Source organism: Eurosta solidaginis, chromosome 1 (genome assembly GCF_040869045.1).
Source record: "Eurosta solidaginis isolate ZX-2024a chromosome 1, ASM4086904v1, whole genome shotgun sequence".
NCBI classification, from domain to species: Eukaryota; Metazoa; Arthropoda; class Insecta; order Diptera; family Tephritidae; genus Eurosta; species Eurosta solidaginis.
The window spans coordinates 71,827,204-71,847,543 of record NC_090319.1 but is presented as its reverse complement, the minus strand read 5'-3'; the positions used below and the strand labels follow the sequence as shown (position 1 = coordinate 71,847,543).

The window sequence follows — 20,340 nt, the reverse complement described above, 5'->3', positions numbered from 1 at the left end:
AAGCAAACAGCCAAAGGCGACTGTTGTTGTTTTGAACAGAGGTTGAGGGGTTGTTATGTAGGTCGTATGGATGAGGGTGTAATATATTTCCAATGGTTGATGCAAATGGTTTATATTTTTAAAGTCTTTATGCTGAATTCTTCTGTTTTTTTTTTCTTTTCATTACATTACAGGTAAAAATAGCTACAAGGACGCAATTTACGTCAAGTATGCCGCACGCACGCATACACATACACAATGAAGCAACATAGCGCACTACTGCAAACAAAAAGCTAAAAGTTAATTTTTATACTCAGCTGAGCAGAGCTCACAGAGTATATTAATTCTGTTCGCATAACGGTAATCCGTAACAGCATAAATTAATCGAGATAGATATAGACTTCTATGTATATATCAAAATGATTTGGGCGAAAAAAGAAATGCATTAAGCCAAGTCCGTCCGTCCGTCCGCCCGTAAACACAATAACTTGAGCAAATTTTGAGGTATCTTGATGAAATTTGGTATGTAGGTTCCTGGGTGTTCATCTCATATCGCTATTTAAAATGAACGAAATCGGCCTACAACCGCGCCCACTTTTTCGATATCGAAAATTTCGAAAAACCGAAAGGGTGCGATAATTCATTACCAAAGACGGATAAAGCGATGAAACTTGATAGGTGGGTTGAACTTATGACGCAGAATAGAAAATTAGTAAAATTTTGGACAATGGGCGTGGCACCGCCCACTTTTAAAAGAAGGTAATATAAAAGTTTTGTAAGCTGTAATTTGGCAGTCGTTGAAGATATCATGATGAAATTTGGTAGGCACATTACTCCTATTACTATATGTGTGCTAAAAAAAATTAGCAAAGTCGGATGACGAACACGCCCACTTTTAAAAAAAAAATTTTTTTAAGTCAAATTTAAACAAAAAATTTAATATCTTTACAGTGTATAAGTAAATTATGTCAACATTCAAAAAGAAAATTTCAAAATGGGCCTGGCTCCGGCCCTTTTTCATTTAAATTGTCTAGAATACTTTTAATGCCATAAGTCGAACAACAATTTACCAATCCTTGTGAAATTTAGTTAGAGCATAGCTTCTATGGCGATAACTCTTTTCTGTGAAAATGGTGGAAATCGGTTGAAGCCACGCCCAGTTTTTATACACAGTCGACCGTCTGTCCTTCCGCTCGGCCGTTAACACCATAACTTCAGCAAAAATCGATATATCTTTACTAAACTCAGTTCACGTATTTATGTGAACTCACTTTGTATTGGTGTAAAAAATGGCCGAAATCCGACTATGACCACGCCCACTTTTTCGATATCGAAAATTACGAAAAATTTAAAAAATGCCATAATTTTATACCAAATATGAAAAAATGGATGAAACATGGTGATTGGATTGGTTTATTGACGCAAAATATAACTTTAGGAAAAACTTTGTAAAATGGGTGTGACACCTACCATATTAAGTAGAAGAAAATGAAAAAGTTCTGCAGGACGAAATCAAAAGCCCTTGGAATCTTGGCAGGAATACTGTTCGTAATATTACATATATAAATAAATTTGCGGTACCCGACAGATGATGTTCTGAGTTACCCTGATCCACAATTTGCTCGATATCTCGAAACGCCACCCCCTTTTAAAATACTCTTTAATACCTTTCATTTGATACCCATATCGTACAAACAAATTCTAGAGTCACCCTGGTCCACCTTTATGGCGATTTCTCGAAAAGGCGTCCACCTATATAACTAAGGCCCACTCCCTTTTAAAATACTCTTTATTATCTTCCATTTGAGACTAATGTCATACAAACACATTCCAGGGTTACCCTAGGTTAATTTTCCTACATGGCGATTTCCCCTTATTTTGTCTCCAAAGCTCTCAGCTGAGTATGTAATGTTCGGTTACACCTGAACTTAGCCTTCCTTACTTGTTGTTAATGCAGACAACATGAACAGCAATAAATTTTGTTTATATAAAATGAAGTACCGGGTAATTACATAGTTTTTTTTTTTTCAAAAAATTAATAATAAACAATCAATTTAAATAAAATTTCCCAAGTCGAACATGTTTTCAAATTGTCCTCAAGTTGTTATAAAAAGCAAAATACCCAAAAGAGATGCCGTTAACATCTTTCAACTTAAAATCGGTCGACTTTCATTCTGAAATATCATTTTGATTTAGCAAAGAATATTGAAAACAATGTTGTCAACACAAACGTCTGCAAACTTTGGTCTAAATTTTAAAAACTTTATCCAGGATCTTTGTAAAATTTTAATTATGTAGATGCGCCGAGGTTTATACGATTTTCACCCATTACGCAATGACATCCACTTAGACTGCTTATGATTTCGAGGGCGGCATCCTTGGCCAAATAGTCACTCCCTAACGTTTCAAGGTGTTTCTCTGATGTAGCTCGACAGCATAGCGCGACAAAAGCATCCGTTGGAAAGTCTTTGTAGCTAGAACTTCTAGGAAAGTTACGTCGACGAAGGTATGAGTTCGAAGTCGCAGTCCTATAGCTTCTGTGCTGGCATATGGTTTGAGGGTCAGGAGGCGTGGTAGCGACTGGTGGTCGGGATTGCTACTGTTCGCACATCAGGAATTTTAGCTCTTAAAAACAGCCGAAAAAACTGGAGGCGCCCTGTGGCACGGGAGTCATGAGTATTAATAGACCATTAATAGCAACGGTAAGTCGCCTTTGTGCGTGACCGCCAAGGAGCCACAAATGATTTAAAGAAATTGTGTTCACGACGATTATTGGGAGGTAACCCTAGGTGAAACTACTCTTTTCACGAGATATATAGACAAAACTGTGACTATTTTATGTATCTATTTCTTTTCAGCAGACGCAGCAGTACCAATTCCAAATACCGGGGTTAGGTTCAAAGCCTCTGTGGAGTAAGTGAACGAGGGACAATCCCTTCGCAAGGAGCTACTCCTGAAACTTTTCGAACGGTCTGCGAAATCTACAGGCAAAAACCCCGGATCTTTCCGAAATGGTCAACACGTTGATTTCCTTAAATACATACAAAAAAACCTTTCCTAAATATAATTTTTTTAAAATAGAAAAATCAAGCTTTTTAAAGTAAGAACACCGGTATATAATTGAGCCTAAGCCGCCGCCGCCGATAAAGTGATCGGCGTAAACCTCTAATACAAATCCCTTGGTGAATTGAAAAAAATTTATGTCTAATCCGGAAGTATATTTTTGCTACGTCTTGTTCCTTTAAATATTTAATTAATTGTGGCCTAAATATTTCCATCTTTCATTTTGGATCCATATTTTTGACATATCTGGAATATTTAGTCAGTTCCAACTACGGTTTGTGTTTTTCATTTCTGAAACCCTTTAGGTACTACGTGGTGCTGTGAAAGAGACAAAACTGTATAAAAGACTTAAGTGTAAGTTAAAGTTGACATAGTCATAACGCCATAGTCACAACCATAATTTTAGTTATCCATATCAGTTGGCATCAGTTGTTGGTGCCTTAACCTAAAAATCGTGAAATGTTCATAAAATTGAAGAAAACGCAAAAAATTACAAACATGTACCACAAATAATAAGTCCCTTAGCCAAAACGTAACCAAAACAATAAATAAAATCTACAAAAAATTAATAAATTCACCAACTCAAATATGTTTAGGTTATGGATATGGCGAAAAACCAAAAACAAATTGGTTGTCTATGGTATGGTTATGGCTTTAGCGTTATGGTATGGCACCGTTAATCGATTACATTGATTTCCATAAGGTTGGTTCGATCAGCTGCTTTATTTGGTTATGGTTAAGTCACCATTAACAGACACTTTAAACACATTACCTTGATATGAGCAACAGCCTTCCTTCACAGTTAGATTTTTATAACGGAATGTAGCTTTCAAATTACTCACAAGTTGTCCGGTTTTTATCCAACTGTGTATGTCAAGTTCGTGCAAATAAACTATGAAATTAATACTCGTATAGTTGTTGTTAACAATTTATTTTTAATGTTATTTATTTATTAATTTGAAACGTACATATGGGGTGAATTTCAATCAAGTCCTTGGAATATACTAAGTACACACAAATAGCTTCTACCAATTGAAGGTTGGCGCCAAACAATTGAAGTAAATGAGTTTAAGATTGTCGGACTCCGTTTGATATCTAATAAGTCTAAACAAGAAGATATCTTCTTGCAAATAAAATTAAACCGGCATAAGTGCCGTCCTTTTTGGTGTTCAAAGCCTCAAGAGAGCTGAAGAAGAGGAAAATAAACAAGTAAGGAAGGTTAAGTTCGGGTGTAACCGAACATTACATACTCAGTTGAGAGCTATGGTGACAACATAAGGGAAAATAACCATGTAGGAAAATGAACCGAGGGAAACCCTGGAATGTGTTTGTATGACATGTGTATCAAATGAAAGGCATTAAAGAGTATTTTATGAGGGAGTGGGCCATAGTTCTATAGGTGGACGCCATTTAGGGATATAGCCATAAAGGTGGATCAGGGTTGACTCTAGAATGCGTTTGTACGATATGGGTATCAAATGAAAGGTGTTAATGAGCATTTTAAAAGGGCGTGGACCTAAGTTCTATAGATGGACGCCTTTTCGAGATATCGCCGTAAAGATGGACCAGGGGTGACTCTAGAATGCGTTTGTACGATATGGGTATCAAATGAAAGGTGTTAATGAGCATTTTAAAAGGGAGTAATCCTTAGTTCCATAGGTGGACGCCGTTTCGAGATATCGCCATAAAGGTGGACCAGGGGTGACCCTAGAATTTGTTTGCACAATATGGGCATCAAACGAAAGGTGTTAATCAGTATTTTAAAAGGGAGTGGGCCTTAGTTCTATAGGTGGACGCCGTTTCGAGATATCGCCATAAAGGTGGGCCAGGGGTGACTCTAGAATTCGTTTGTGCAATATGGGTATCAAACGAAAGGAGTTAATGAGTATTTTAAGAGGGAGTGGGCCTTAGTTCTATAGGTGGACGCATTTTCGAGGTATCGCAATAAAGGTGGACCAGGGGTGACTCTAGACTTTGTTTGTACGATATGGGTATCAAATCAAAGGTGTTAATGAGTATTTTTAAAAGGGAGTGGGCCTTCGTTTTATAGGTGTTCGCCTTTTCGAGATATCGCCATAAAGGTGGACCAGGGGTGACTTTAGAATTTGTTTGTATGATATGGGAATCAAATGAAAGGTGTTAATGATTATTTTAAAAGGGCGTGGGGCTTAGTTCTATAGGTGGACCCCTTTTCGAGATATCGCCATAAAGGTGGACCAGGGGTGACTCTAGAATTCGTTTGTGCAATATGGGTATCAAACGAAAGGAGTTAATGAGTATTTTAAGAGGGAGTGGGCCTTAGTTCTATAGGTGGACGCCTTTTCGAGATATCGCCATAAAGATGGACCAGGTGTGACTCTAGACTTTGTTTGTACGATATGGGTATCAAATGAAAGGTGTTAATGAGTATTTTTAAAAGGGAGTGGGCCTTCGTTCTAAAGGTGTTCGCCTTTTCGAAATATCGCCATAAAGGTGGACCAGGGGTGATTCTAGAATGAGTTTGTATGATATGGGTATCAAATTAAAGGTATTAATGAGAGTTTTAAAAGGGAGTGGTGGCAGTTGTATATGTGAAGACGTTTTCCAGATATCGACCAAAATGTGGACCAAGGTGACCCAGAACATCATCTGTTGGATACCGCTACTTTATTTATATATGTAATACCTGCCAAGATTTTAATGGTTTTTTATTTCGTCCTGTAGAACTTTTTCATTTTCTTCTACTTAATATGGTAGGTGTCACAACCATTTTATAAAGTTTTTTCTAAAGTTATATTTCGCGTCAATAAAACAATCCAATTACCTTACCATATTTCATCCCTTTTTCGTATTTGGTATAGAATTATGGCATTTTTTTCATTTTTCGTAATTTTCGATATCGAAAAAGTGGGCGTGGTCATAGTCGGATTTCGTTCATTTTTCATACCAAGATAAAGTGAGTTCAGATAAGTACGTGAACTGAGTTTAGTAAAGATATATCGATTTTTGCTCAAGTTATCGTGTTAACGGCCATGCGGAAGGACAGACGGACGACTGTGTATAAAAACTGGGCGTGACATCAACCGATTTCGCCCATTTTCACAGAAAACAGTTAACGCCATAAAATCTATGCCCCTACCAAATTTCAAAAGGATTGGTTAATTTTTGTTCGACTTATGGCGTTAAAAGTATCCTAGACAAATTAAATGAAAAAGGGCGGAGCCACGCCCATTTTTAAATTTTCTTTTATTTTTGTATTTTGTTGCACCATATCATTACTGGAGTTGAATCTTGACATAATTTACGTATATACTGTAAAAATATTAAATTTTTTGTGAAAATTTTACTTTAAAAAAAAATTTTTTTAAAAGTGGGCGTGGTCCTTCTCCGATTTTGCTAATTTTTATTAAGCGTACATATAGTAATAAGAGTAACGTTCCTGCCAAATTTCATCATGATATCTTCAACGACTGCCAAATTACAGCTTGCAAAATTTTAAATTACCTTCTTTTAAAAGTGGGCGGTGCCACGCCCATTGTCCAAAATTTTACTAATTTTCTATTTCGCGTCATAAGTTCAACTCATCTACCTAGTTTCGTCGCTTTATCGGTCTTTTGTAATGAATTATCGCACTTTTTCGGTTTTTCGAAATTTTCGATATCGAAAAAGTGGGCGTGGTTATAGTCCGATATCGTTCATTTTAAATAGTGATCTGAGATGACTGCTCAGGAACCTACATACCAAATTTCATCAAGACACCTCAAAATTTACTAAAGTTATCGTGTTAACGGACGGACGGACGGACGGACATGGCTCAATCAAATTTTTTTTCGATCCTGATTATTTTGATATATGGAAGTCTATATCTATCTCGATTCCTTTATATATGTACAACCAACCGTTATCCAATCAAACTTAATATACTCTGTGAGCTCTGCTCAACTGAGTATAAAAAGGAAGAAACAAATTGGGAAAGGATAGAGGAAGGAGCAAAAGAGAGATTCAGAAAATGCTGTTCATTAAAAGGAAAATGTTTCGTATATGCACCGGTATCCATCTTTACAGGTGGTACGGATATATTTGAGTGTCATTGGTTGGCTTTTATTAAAACAACGTGCTTCATTAACTTACATGAAGTTAAATATTTTTTTGAAAGCTTATTTCAGTAAAGGCAAAGGAAGAAATGTGTGAGTCTGTTTATATCTCATATGGGTAACCAAAGTCTTCAGCCAATCTTAATGAAATTTACGCGATAGGTTCATAGCAACAATTTTAGCAACAAATCGGATGTGCGACAGCCCCATAGTTGAAATGAACCTCGTCATAGCTGCAAATTCGAGCTCGATATAACTCTAAATTCATTTATTTCACCCCAAGTGGCCACACTGTTCAGCTGATAGCTTGCAGTAAGGAAACCAAAGTCGCTCTATATCGACTGAATCATTCAAGAGTAATAAAATCTTACTTGCCACGAGGAACAAATATCTTGACGTCAAAATAAGCAGGAAGCTTGGCTGGAAACTTTATACTGAATGAAATGTAGAGAAAATCTATAATGCATGTCTACTTTTCATGCAAGAGAGTAGTTAGGACCAAAACTTATGTACATAGTAGCTTTAAGCAATGCACAACGATCAAAAGATCCACATAAAGTATAGAATACGGTGGCCAGTCAACCAGTTAAAACCCAACATCATCTTTTATGTACGTGTTACATCCATATGCCCATACATTAGAGATCGTAGGTGATGGGATTGGGAAATAGTATGGCCACAGTGATACACAGGCTCCACATTTTCGACCAATATTGAACTTTGCCAAAAGCTGTGAGGTGAGGTTTCCCTCGACAAGAGATTGAGAAAGTGAGAGAGTATTCAAAGGGAGTGTCAGGTACACAGGCAGGTTCAAAATGGATTGCGGTGACGAAGCAGGCACCTTCTCCGAGAAGCTTAAAGTCACTATCTTCGTCCAAAGCTAGTATCCTTCCAAACAAAGCTAGTATCTTCTAAAGCAGATATATGAGTATGTACTAAAAATATTTAGAGTATATTCTCTGCTGGCAAACAGGAGAAAATCACGCAAAGCATGGTTTCCTTCTACAGGCTTGATGAATACCTCCCAACTGCTGCAACTCGGATGCACCATAGGTTTCAAGAAAGTGCGATTCGCTGCAGTAATGCTACCACGGAGGTAAACCGTTAGTTAAGTGGTTCAAACTAATTTGGCAAAACTTGTACCGGTTCCTGGGCATTACTGAGCCGCAGAACGGGTACGGTTCAAGTGGTTCAGCCTTTTACACTAAAAGAATAAACCTCAAGAAATTAGAGAAGAATGCAGACTACAAATGTTTAGCACACCTGGAGACCTGAAAACCACTTCGATGGCTACACGTTATGCCTGTAGACATTGTGGCACATGTACACCGGTGGCTCCAAAGCAATGGAAGGGATAGGGTCTGCAGAATACTGTGCTGATCCGGAATATATAGTTATATATATATAGTTTTGCCGCGAAAAGCCTTCGTTACAGCAACCAGTATGAGGAGAAAGAGCCTTCACACGGCAGAATTAAACAAACACGACTTCTGATGCTTTCAAAGAAAAACAGCGTTGTCCAAATTATGTTTGATATAATTCGAGTTCATCCCAGACTTTGGCGCCTTGCCAAAGATGAGAATTAATACTAAAGCTAAATAGCCAAAGTGGTAGAGTTAAATTGACATTTTACCTGTAGTTTAAACTCACACTGAAAAATCTAACACTAAAACTAAATTCACTGCTAGAAACGCAATGAAAAAATGTGGCTGAAATGTTCGCTTATTAAAATTGCATTAAATATTGCCGGCAACACTTCGATGAAGAACGTAAAACCCAACAGATTTGCTTCAATAGTAAAACACCACTGCGTATACGCAATATTCACGTGCCGATAAAAAAAAGTACATGGTCGGCGTTCAAACGAAAGTCACTAAGTTAATTTTTAGCATTTGAGTAAATGACAGCAAAAATTCTTAAAAAATATCCATTTTCAACAGGCAAACCTCATTAAGTTCATTTCAGCACGTATTGCTGGTTGAATACGTAAAACTTAAACGTCAGTGACAGAGTAATGACATTAAATCATTTTGGACTTAGTGATTTTTGCCAGAACGTCGACAGTATGTACATTGGCTTTTTATAGAGGCCGATATATAAGAATAAAGGACTTAACAAAGAAGTTATGTATGTGTGTATATATACATAAATATATATGTATATGTAAACGCATATAAAGATAAAAAGGTTGTAGGTACCTTGTTATTATTTCTTATTTTATATTTCTGCGTAAATTCGCATGATAAAAATCAATAAATAACAAATCTCTACATTTTAATGCTAGCAAATGTATATTTTCCCACGCATAATAAATACCAAATCAAGGTTATTCTAATGTTTGGAAAAATTTGTCTTTTCAATCTTTTTTCTTTAAAAAAATGTTTGGTTCATTCAACCGCACACGCATACACACATTTAGACACACATGCGCTTTATCCTAACATCCCCTGAAATGATTGTTTAACATTTCACTCACACACGTGTGTGTGCGTATGTGTTTGTGCGGTAGCACTTTCACCACACCTTTTGCACGTGCTGCCGGCATTCACTTACTTTTCTTTTGTTGCTCGTGCTTTCCCTTGTATTGAATATTTTTTGTTGGTATGTATGTATGAAGTATTTTCGTTGTTCGTTGTTGTGTCGGCACTTTACTTCCTTAATTTATCTTATTATTTCACTATGATTATTTGTTTCTGGTTCTCGTAAATTTTCTTCTAACTAAATTACGAAACCTTTTGTATTTCAAAATTTTTTTACTTTTTATAAATATTTAAAATATACATATATGTACATTTGTAGGTAAAAATAAGTAAAGTTTTAATATATATTCCTTTAAACCAACTTCTGTACTTCCGTTTCGCACTTTTTCATCACTCCATTGAAATAATTTTTTAAATTTAAAGCTTTCTTCACAAATATGTATGTATATTCAACTATATAAATCGCCTTTCACATTTTTACTTCGTCTATCTATTTTATCTAGTATAATTCTACTTTATGCCTTCACATTATAATCAAAGTACCTTTCAATGTTTGCACTTGAAATCCCAAATCTAAACTGAATCGTTGGTAAACTTCCGCATGCCGTTAATAGTCGTTCTAAACTTGTCCGAATGCTGACTTTTGACATGTCGACAAACGCCTATGCAATTCGTTATTTCGTATTTGTGTAGTATTCTTATGGCCGCGTCACATTGAACATTTGCATACTTATAGGTGCATTCAACGCAATGTTATGCATTACGATACTGTCATCAATAGCCACAATCACGCAAGATGTTACTTTTGCAAATACCCTTCAAAAAACGCGAGTACTCCATAAATAATGTAAGGAATACTCCTTTGGGAGTATAGGAGTATTCCAAAACAATCTGTATTCATACAAAAAATGTGCTCCAATTAACATTGCGATGTCCTAGGAGAGGAGTAGGTGATCCCACTCTCGCTTTGCTTGTGAGTATTCCATAGAGTACATACGTAAGAGTACTTTCCAAAGTACTTTCACTGTAGTACTCCATGGAGCATCCACAGAGGATCCTATGCCAAAGTACTAAAGAGGAATTGTGTCGGAAACAATTATCGGAGTGAATTTAATTTAAAATGAAAGTAAATGAAGAGTGGCAATACAACTTTTATCTTTTTTACTACGAATATTCTTATGTTATTTAGCATTTGCGTGAATAAAGAAACTAATGTTTCTCTATACTATAGTATGTATACATAAAACCAGTGCGCGGTTGCATTTTATCAGAGTTGCCATAGTAAAATTTTATTATCAGTTATTTGTATGCAATATTTTACTTTTGGCAACTCTGTTCGATAGTCATCGTGTCGTGATCACGGTCGTTAAAAAACGAGCAATGATCGCCTGATGGTGGTTCGCAAACGCATTGCAAAGGAGTATTGTTAGAGTACTCCAACATGAAGAAAATGGAACACGTAATCCAACAATTTTTGCAGGGTATAAACAGACACTTCAGACTAAAGGGCCCATTACTGTTACTTAGCATAGACTTGACTTGACTTAAGAACTAGCACTTACAGTTCTGTTAAATGAACAGTGCACGTTACTGATTACTTAAAACTTAGCAACACTTAACTTGACTTAGAGGTCTGTTGAATTTTGATTTTCTATGTAAGTTCTAAGAGACGTTTACATTTTCAGATGCCATTTCATTTTGACATTTTGTCATACAAATTGACATTTATTGATTATGATGCCAGATTGTATGCGCCAAGTGGAGCAAAATCATGGCTAAGTTGCCAAGTCAAGTCAAGTCTATGCTAAGTATCAGTAATGGGCCCTTAAGGCATCGAATCCCGCAGGTCTTTTGCAATCCCGGGATTTCGGAATTTGAAAATGGCAGTCCCGTGGTCGCGGGATTTTTCGAGATAACCCAGAGGCTGTTACCTTTGAGATTTGGCTCAAAAATAATTATGTAATGCACATATATGTAATACTCCTATATTGCTGCTACAGGCTAGGTACACTCACAAACATCCTTTGAGATCGGATCATTGAAGTTTGTAAGATCTAAAGAAGGCTGTTCCTGTGGTTTAAAATTAAAACTAAAAAGAAAACGAATTCAAGATATTTAAATTTGCTCTATGAGATCCTGAAGAAATTGCGAAATCCCGGGAGGCTTGGTACTCTCAGGACTCGATGCCTTACTTCAGACTTATCAGATGAAACTTATTTCTACTTGTCCATTGACGTACAAAATTTTGCGAAGCACTGTTATAAACATTTTCATTCTCATTTTTTGTAAAAATGCAGTTTATAATTGTGAAAAACGTTGGACAAGAGTGGGAAAAATAGTTTCACTTGCAAAGTGTGAAGCACTCATAGTCAAAGCAAATGTCGAATTCTTCTTCTTGTGCGTTGCTTGCTACAAAAGTTGGAAGATCGCCAACTTTTGTATGTCAGATGGCGCTAGTGTTGCCCCATAGTTCTCCAAAAAATACGTGCAATCTACTCATCAAGCCTAAGATTGCGTTGAACGCATCTATATGAAAAATTTCATTGTGACACGGCTATTAGTTTTGTGCATTTTCGCTTGTATTGTTGATGTGCTGACAGGGTCTGTATGCGTCAGTGCAGTTACCCAGGGGAAAAATTTACAGAGCATGTATTATTCGCTAATCATTCATTGATTAATTTGTGCTTCGGCGTCTAGTAGATTTTGGTGACTAAGTAGAATGGTACGGCATTCATCCTTCTCACTGACGCTACTTGATGCTACCAAGGGAGATGAAGTCACCCTTTCCTCTTCCGCCTGTAGTACAGCGTAGCATGATCCCGTCGACGTAACCGTTAGACCTTTATCCACTGCTCTTTGCTCATGTCAGCGTAAAGCTCAGCCAATTCACGATTAAACTTCATTGGGCCAACACAGATTACCATAAATTTTTGGAAAAAATTTCCGCTTGGGAGAAAACAAAAGAAGACAGGAGCTTAATATGATCCATCAATCGAGAATTTGATAGCATTAAGTGCAAATCCTGATATATAAGACATACAAAGTTACTCCCAGCTCAAAAGACAGAAGACTTAAGGCCACATGTATATAAATTAGACCTCGTCAGTAGCGAGGTCTTAGCTGCAGCTACTAGGGGAGCAGATTTGCCAGATCTCCTGAGGCAGTAAATAAGCTAAATCCCAACAAACTCTAGCATATGCCAAGAGGAGGGGGGTTTTTTATAACATAAGTCCTGGTACCTCATCGGGGTTTTCCGTTTGGTCGTCAAGCAAATTCCGGTCAAACTATGGATGCACTCAGTCTTTGTGTGGCCTTTATTGACCGTCCATAGTAAAATGGCCGGCAAAACATGAACATGCGGATTATTTATTTGATTACAGCAAATACTTCGGTCCTGTCCTAGTTCACTAGAAGTCCCATATATATTCAAGCGGGGAAGGAACTTACGACGCGTTTGTTAAGGGTAATGATGCCAATATTATCAGAATCCGTTGTTATCGTGAATCTTTTCCAGGACTTGGCTTATCCGTTTATTGAATTCGTGCTTAAGTTTTTTGCACAATAAGCGAGGAAGAATTTAATTACCTTACTTGAGAATTAAGTAGAGCTCTTTTAAACTCCAATCGTCAACATGCGTCCTCCGACCATATTTTGTATGCTCCGCCAACAATATAATGCAAATATTGGCGTACTTGTTTCAACAACTCGGCGGGTATTTGCCTTTCTCACTTCGTCGAGCGTATTATCCGCATTGTATCGGGCTCGTCTTCTTTGTCTCTACCTAGCAAAGGTGATATGTATATCGGCTTTTAGGTATCTACTATGATCCGAGCTTGAGGCCTTCGTCATCTTCGTTCAATGCTCCAATCATCCAACATCTGAAATTACTCACACTTACGCCGTTCTGCCACACATTTTTTCCTTCTAAGTAGGCGCCTCTCTTCCTTCTTCGCATCGCGATAACGCTCCAATACATCGCACGTTGCCAGCGGTTTTTCGGGCCTACTCGAAATCTATGGTGTTCATAGACGCGAAAAACCAAAAACCCCATTCCTGTTCACCCAGGCGTTATATACTCCAAATGTGATTTCGATGTCCAGGCGAGGGCAGTCTTACTATGTCTTTTGTAGTTTCTTCTAAAACAGTCCGTATCCACGTCAGCTGTATCGTCTATTGGTGAGTATGCGCAGATGAATGTTATATTCAAAAACTTTGCATTAATGAGAATGCGTTGATACGATCGTTCACAGTTGTGAATGACAGTACTTGGCAAACATGTATATTGCCCACCCTTCTTCCTCCCTTTAAAAGGGTTCAGACACTCAAGGCATATACCCTCGTTTCTTAGTCCTTGAAAAATTGGCGTGATTGTCATCAGAACAAAGAGTGCGAACTGTCTCATCCGAAGGAAGTGTTTTACCTGACAATGACGCTCTCGCTTTCAGTCGCACGTAATAGTAAAAAGGCGCTGCAAACCTCGGAAATGCCTTAAGGCAAGTCAGCAGTAGTCGAGATTTAGCATGACCAGACTGCTTGTGTTGCTTGCACAGCGGCACAACAAGCCCCCATTAAAGTCTCTATAGCATCTCCATATTAAATTAGCAAGTTGATAGCATGTTAAAGAGACTTATGGGGAACTAGTAGGGGCTCCTAATGCACTAGAATTATATCAACTCAGAGCGAGAAATTTCCTCTTCAGGCTATACATAATATACATTTATACATTCCCACAAGCACAATTACAGCAACATTAGAAATTCGCCGCCGCACAGCAGGATAGCCAGAAAAATTGAAAGGGCCAAAATTAAAAATACTAAAATAGCCATATAAACAGCATGCAGGAGCAACAAAAAAGAATATAATAGAAAATGAAAGATACATAATTAAAAGCATCAATAATGCTCAAGAGATCCAAAAATAGTCAAAATAAATTATTGCGACGATTTCAATAATGCCGTCAGAAGATGTCGCCTTAACCTGACGTCATTAAATTGCATGACATGCACTGTGCGATGGCGTCAATACGCCGGTAGTAATTTGAAATCGTTGACCTCATTTTGGGGGTGGCAGGGAACATGGAATGAGAGCAATATAATCAAAGAATTGAAATATGTATGTTTACATGAGGGTGGAAATGGTCGGTGGTGGTAGCGGCTACAATAACAGCAACAACCTTAGTTGGAACCGGCTTTTTCGCAGATAATTCAAATACCGCTCAACGCACTTGTTTATAAAGGGGCTTCTTTGCCGGTTTTGTTAGGTTAAGATATGGGGTGAAAAATGCAGATATGCAGTTACATACCTTACTTTGCTCTAAGGTGTTTATGGTCCTCTCGCTCTCCTCGTTTTCTGTTTAATCGTAACCCAGTCAACGCAAAAAAATTAAATCGAGTAATATCTTACAAATAAAAATGAGGGATTTGTGTGTGTGTCGGTATATGTATGGGTGGTGTGTTCGCTGCTTGGAACACTATTGCTAAAGTGCTACTTAATTGATGGAATATTGCTGATACTCAAACTGCAATAACGCAGTGAAAATTATTATATTCACCCCTATTCTGCATTTCGATTACGTTCCCGTTCTACGCTCCGCTTAAATCGAAGTTCGGTATTCTGCATTACGACGGAATCGTAACGAGAAGAGGAAGAGCAAATGATTTTTCGAAATCAGCTGTTTGTACGGAATGTGTGAACAAAATAAATTAAAGAAAATTTGTAAAAAACACTGAAAACGTTAATATTTATTATCCAAGCCGTTTTGTACAAAGAAAAGGAATAGAATATATTGCCGCCGTGTTATAATTTTTTGAGTGAAGAGCTTTCATAATTGTAAGTGTATTTTTGTTGTTCTTTTGTCCAATTCCCTGCCTTGGCCACCAAGTTTTGTTAAAACGGATTCCTGCACAACATTTTCTGAATTTTATGGATGCTTATTTCATTGCAGTGGCCTAAAATACTTTATGAAGATTTATTTATTCTTTCCACAAGGATTGTTTACGTTTTCGCTTCAACTTCCTCTACTCCGGCAGCTTGCTTTGGCATATAACTGGACCCAACGAACAGACACAAATTATAGCTGTCTATTATAATGGAAGCAATAACCTCGGCATTATTTGTGGAGTTGGAAAGCAACGCATACGAAAATGGCCAAGCGAGAATGGAAAGGCAAATATTGCGAGATTTGTGTAATCCATTCGAGATGAGAGACGAATTGTAAGATATTTAACTTAAAAGTGGTAAAGTTTAATGACATATTTTCTTATTTAGGTTCAAAAAAACTTTCGACTCAATAAGGATGCTTTCAAGTATGTGTTAGATACTTTTGCGGGGCAAATACGTCCAAGGATTTCGACATTGACATGTTGTTTTTGACCTGGAAACATATAAAACACAATCATCATCAAGCCTTTTACGTTTCTTAACAAGTTTTACTTACATTTTTGCTAAAATTCTGTTATAAATTAATAAAAAAATAAAAAGAAAATATTTTTCCGCCAACCAATTTTCAACTTAGAAAAACGGAACTACGATCGAAATGCAGAATACACAAAATCGAACGATTCGAAGTTGGATCGAAAGAGATTGGAACACAGAATACCAAAATCGTCACATCGAAAAAATTCCAATCCAAGTCGAAATGCAGAATAGGGCTGATTGCCTTCGATTCGCTAACGATGTTCAACAGATTGTCAACATTTCATTCAATAAAGGCTCGGTGCTGCCACAGCTGCTCAAATTTTGCCGAAAAACGTAATACTTTGTCATAAGAAGTAAAATTGCTGCAACAGCTGCAACAAGAACACAGTCTATGTATTATAAGCGTCCAAGGCTCGTAACCGATTTTTTAAGACAGGTTCTTGGTATTTTATTTCTAAGATTTTAAAAGTTGACCTAACCACGCTTTCGCAATATACATTTGATTTCGCAACTGGGAGCTGAAGTGGAGTAGGAGTGGGGTCGGAGTGGGAGTTGGATCGAGCTAGGAGTCGGATTGAGTGGGAATGGAAGTGAAAGTGGGACTTGGGGAGGGAAGGGGAGTGGGAGAGGGAGTTGGAGTAGAAACGAGAAAGTTAGTTGGAGGGAGATAGAGGGAACGGGGACAGGAATTCTAAGAAGAAATTTAAAATAAAAGGTAAAATATCCTAGAAATTATTAGCAATTTGTTATTGTTATCTGCTAATTACTTTAGGATTCCCAGGTAAGCCTTAGATCCGGGTCCAGCACCGCGAAATACATATGTACACATATATACAGTGGTGCAAAGTGAACCCATACCAGGTGGTGGCAAAGCGAATTCAACTAATTCGCCGTGCAGAAGAATAGCAAGTCAAACGAAAATTTCAATTGATTTCGATTAACTGACATATTAAAGTACAAGGCGCCGTATGGAAAATAATGAAGAAGCAATCATCTTTTGGGATAACAACTACTTACTTACTTACTTAATTGGCGCTTAACCGTCTAAACGGTTATGGCCGTCCCACAAGGCGCGCCAGTCGTTCCTTCGCTCCGCCAACCGGCGCCAATTGGTCACACCAAGGGAGTTTAAATCGTTTTCCACCTGGTCCTTCCAACAGAGTGGGGGTCGCCCTCTACCTCTGCTTCCATAGGCGGGTTCCGATAGAAACACTTTTTTGGCCGGAGCATCATCTTTCATTCGCATAACATGGCCTAGCCAGCGCAGCCGCTGCGTTTTAATTCGCTGGACTATGTTGATGTCTGCGTATAGCTCGTACAGCTCATCATTAAATCTTCTTCGGTACTCGCCATCGCCAACGCGCAGAGGTCCATAAATCTTTCGAAGAACTTTTCTCTCGAATACTCCCAAAACCGCTTCATCTGCTGTTGTCATGGTCCATGCTTCTGCCCCATATAGCAGGACGGGTACGATAAGTGACTTGAGAGTGTCATTTTCGTTCGCCGAGAGAGGACTTTACTTTTCAATTGCCTACCTAGTCCAAAGTAGCATTTATTGGCAAGATTGATTATTCGCTGGATTTCAGTGCTGATGTTGTTGCTAGTGTTGATGCTGGTTCCCAAATAAACGAAGTCTTTTACTATTTCGAAATTATGGCTGCAGTAGCGTGGTTGCCAAGGCGCGTATGCGCTGACTCTTTGCTCGATGACAGCAGGTACTTCTTTGTGTCCTCATTCACCATCAAACCCATCTTTACCGCTTCTTTTTCCAGTTTGGAGTAAGCAGAACTAACATCGCGGGTGTTTAGGCCGATGATATCAATGTCATCAGCATATGCCAGTAATTGCACACTTTTATAGTATACTGTTCCAGTGCGGTTAAGTTCTGCAGCTAGTATAATTTTCTCCAGCATCAAATTAAAGAAATCGCGCGATAGGGGGTCACCCTGTCTGAAACCTCGTTTAGTTTCGAACGGCTCGGAGAGGTCCTTCCCAATTCTGACTGAGCTGATGGTGTTGCTCAACGTCATTTTGCACAGCCGTATAAGTTTTGCGGGGAAACCAAATTCAGATATAGCGGCATATAGGCAGCTCCTTTTCGTCCTGTCGAAGGCGGCTTTAAAGTCGACGAAGAGGTGATGTGTGTCGATTCTCTTTTCACGGGTTTATTCCAAGATTTGGCGCATTGTGAAAATATGGTCGATGGTAGATTTACCAGGTCTGAGGCCGCACTGATAAGGTCCAATCAGCCGGTTCACGGTGGGCTTCAATCTTTTGCACAATACACATGAAAGGACCTTATATGCGATATTAAGAAGGCTGATTCCACGATAGTTGGTGCATTTTGCAGTATCCCCCTTCTTGTGGACTGGGCAAAGAACACTTAGATTCCAACCGTCGGGCATGCACTCGTCCGCCCATATTTTGTAAGAAGTTGCTGCATGCGCCTTACCAACTCTTCGCCGCCGTACTTGAATAGCTCCGCAGGCAATCCATCAGCGCCCATGGCCTTGTTGTTTTTCAATCTGGTTATTGCTATTCTAAATTCGTCATAATCGGGCGGGGGGACATATATTCCATCATCATCGATTGCGGGATCGGGTCCTTCATCTCAGCGCGGTGAATTGCTGCCTCCATTTAGGAGAGCAGAGAAGTATTCCCTCCATTATCTAAGCACTCTCTGGACATCAGGTACAAGGTCGCCGTTTTCGTTCCTACAGGAGTTTGCCCCGGTCTTAAAACCTTCCGTCTGTCGCCGTATTTTTTGGTAAAATTTTCGGGCGTTATTCCTGGTGGCTAGCAGCTCAAGCTCCTCGCACTCACGCCTTTCTGCTTCTGCTTTTTTCTTTCTGAAAAGGCGTCTCGCTTCCCTTTTCAACTCACGATAGCGTTCACACATTCCTCTTGTCGCGCTCGTTTTTAACGTAGCCCTGTAGGCAGCGTCTTTTCTTTCGGTTGCAACGCGGCATTCTGCATCGTACCAGTTGTTTTTTCGTGGCCGCCGGTAACCAATTTTTTCCTCGCCGGCAGTACGAAGTGCTTTGGAGATATGCTCCCACTGCTCCTGTATTCCTTCAGGATGAGTTGTGCTCTCAGAGAGCAGATGTGAGAGTCGAGTTGCGAAATCATTGGCAGTCTGTTGTGATTGAAGCTTTCCGACGTCTAGCTTTCCTTGTGTTTGGGATAACAACACCTGGTACTGAATTCGCCTTGGACTTCCTTTTTATACTCATGTGAGCAGAGCTCATTTAAGAAATTCATTTAGCCATGTCCGTACGTCTGTCCGTAAACACGATAACTTGAGTAAGTTTCGAGGTATCTTAATGAACTTTGGTATGTAAGTTCCTGGGCACTCATCTCAGATCGCTATTTAAAATGAAGGAAATAGGACTTTTTCGATATCGAAAATTTGGAAAAACCGAAAAAGTGCGATAATTCATTACCAAAGACGGATAAAGCGATGAAACTTGGTAGGTGGGTTGACCTTATGACGCAGAATAGAAAATTAGTAAAATTTTGATCAATGGGCGTGGCACCACCCACATTTAAATGAAGGTAATTTAAAAGTTTTGCAAGCTGTGATTTGGCAGCTGAGTATATAATGTTCGGTTACACCCGAACTTAGTCGTCCGTACTTGTTTTATTTGGCACGCCAACCTGTTTATAAGGTGCCAATCATTTTTACCGTCCACACTCACCATCTCATGCAAACCGTTCAGATTAAGAGCTTTTGTTACAATTTCGTCCAAAGTCCTGGAATGTTGTTTTAGGTGAAATTATAGATCATAATCTATTGTATAAGGGAAATGATTTCAAAAACAAGCCAGAAATAAACCTAAAACAGTCCCGATATGATACTCAAACCAATCAAAAAATTTGTCGCGAGAAGCTATTGTAAAAAGTACTTAAACTTTCCGTAGATAGTTCCAAATTCTCTGGAGATATTTCCGAATTTGTTGGGTAGTACTTAGATAAGAATCCAAACCATTTTTATTTCACCAGGGGTGAAAAGTTTAAAGTTTTTGGTTGTAATTCCGTCGTTTAGATAATCGAACAATGAAACTTAAGAAACTGCAATTATAGATCAGACTAAAATATATCTCGGTAACGATTCCGAAACAATCCAGAAATAATTTCGATGTAATCCTAGGAGCTATCCGCAGTTGTTGTTATTGGGGGTTAGCTGCAACATATTTCAACTACTATTAAATAACCAGCTTTCGTATAAAATATTTTTAATTTCTTATTAACTTTTTTATCTTACTATACTTCGACTTTACTGTTGTATATCAAATTTGAATTTGTAAGAGGTGAAGAAACCGCTAGTT

The 20,340-nt window shown here is 38.3% G+C and overlaps 1 protein-coding gene and 1 long non-coding RNA gene across 2 annotated transcripts in view; one reads left to right on the top strand and one right to left on the bottom strand.

Annotated features, from left to right (window-relative positions):
- LOC137234767 (organic cation transporter protein) overlaps positions 1-9,832 on the bottom strand; it is a 174,090-nt gene extending 164,258 nt beyond the window's left edge. Inside the window, exon 1 of the mRNA XM_067758228.1 lies at positions 9,669-9,832. The gene's annotated coding sequence lies outside the window, so the exon portion shown is untranslated. The remainder of the gene's footprint in view (positions 1-9,668) is intronic.
- A 5,397-nt stretch (positions 9,833-15,229) lies between these two features.
- Positions 15,230-16,080, top strand: LOC137244063 (uncharacterized). Its single transcript, XR_010950789.1, has 3 exons — positions 15,230-15,424; positions 15,540-15,808; positions 15,863-16,080. It is a non-coding gene; the product is annotated as an uncharacterized lncRNA (long non-coding RNA).
- The last annotated feature ends 4,260 nt before the right edge of the window (positions 16,081-20,340 follow it).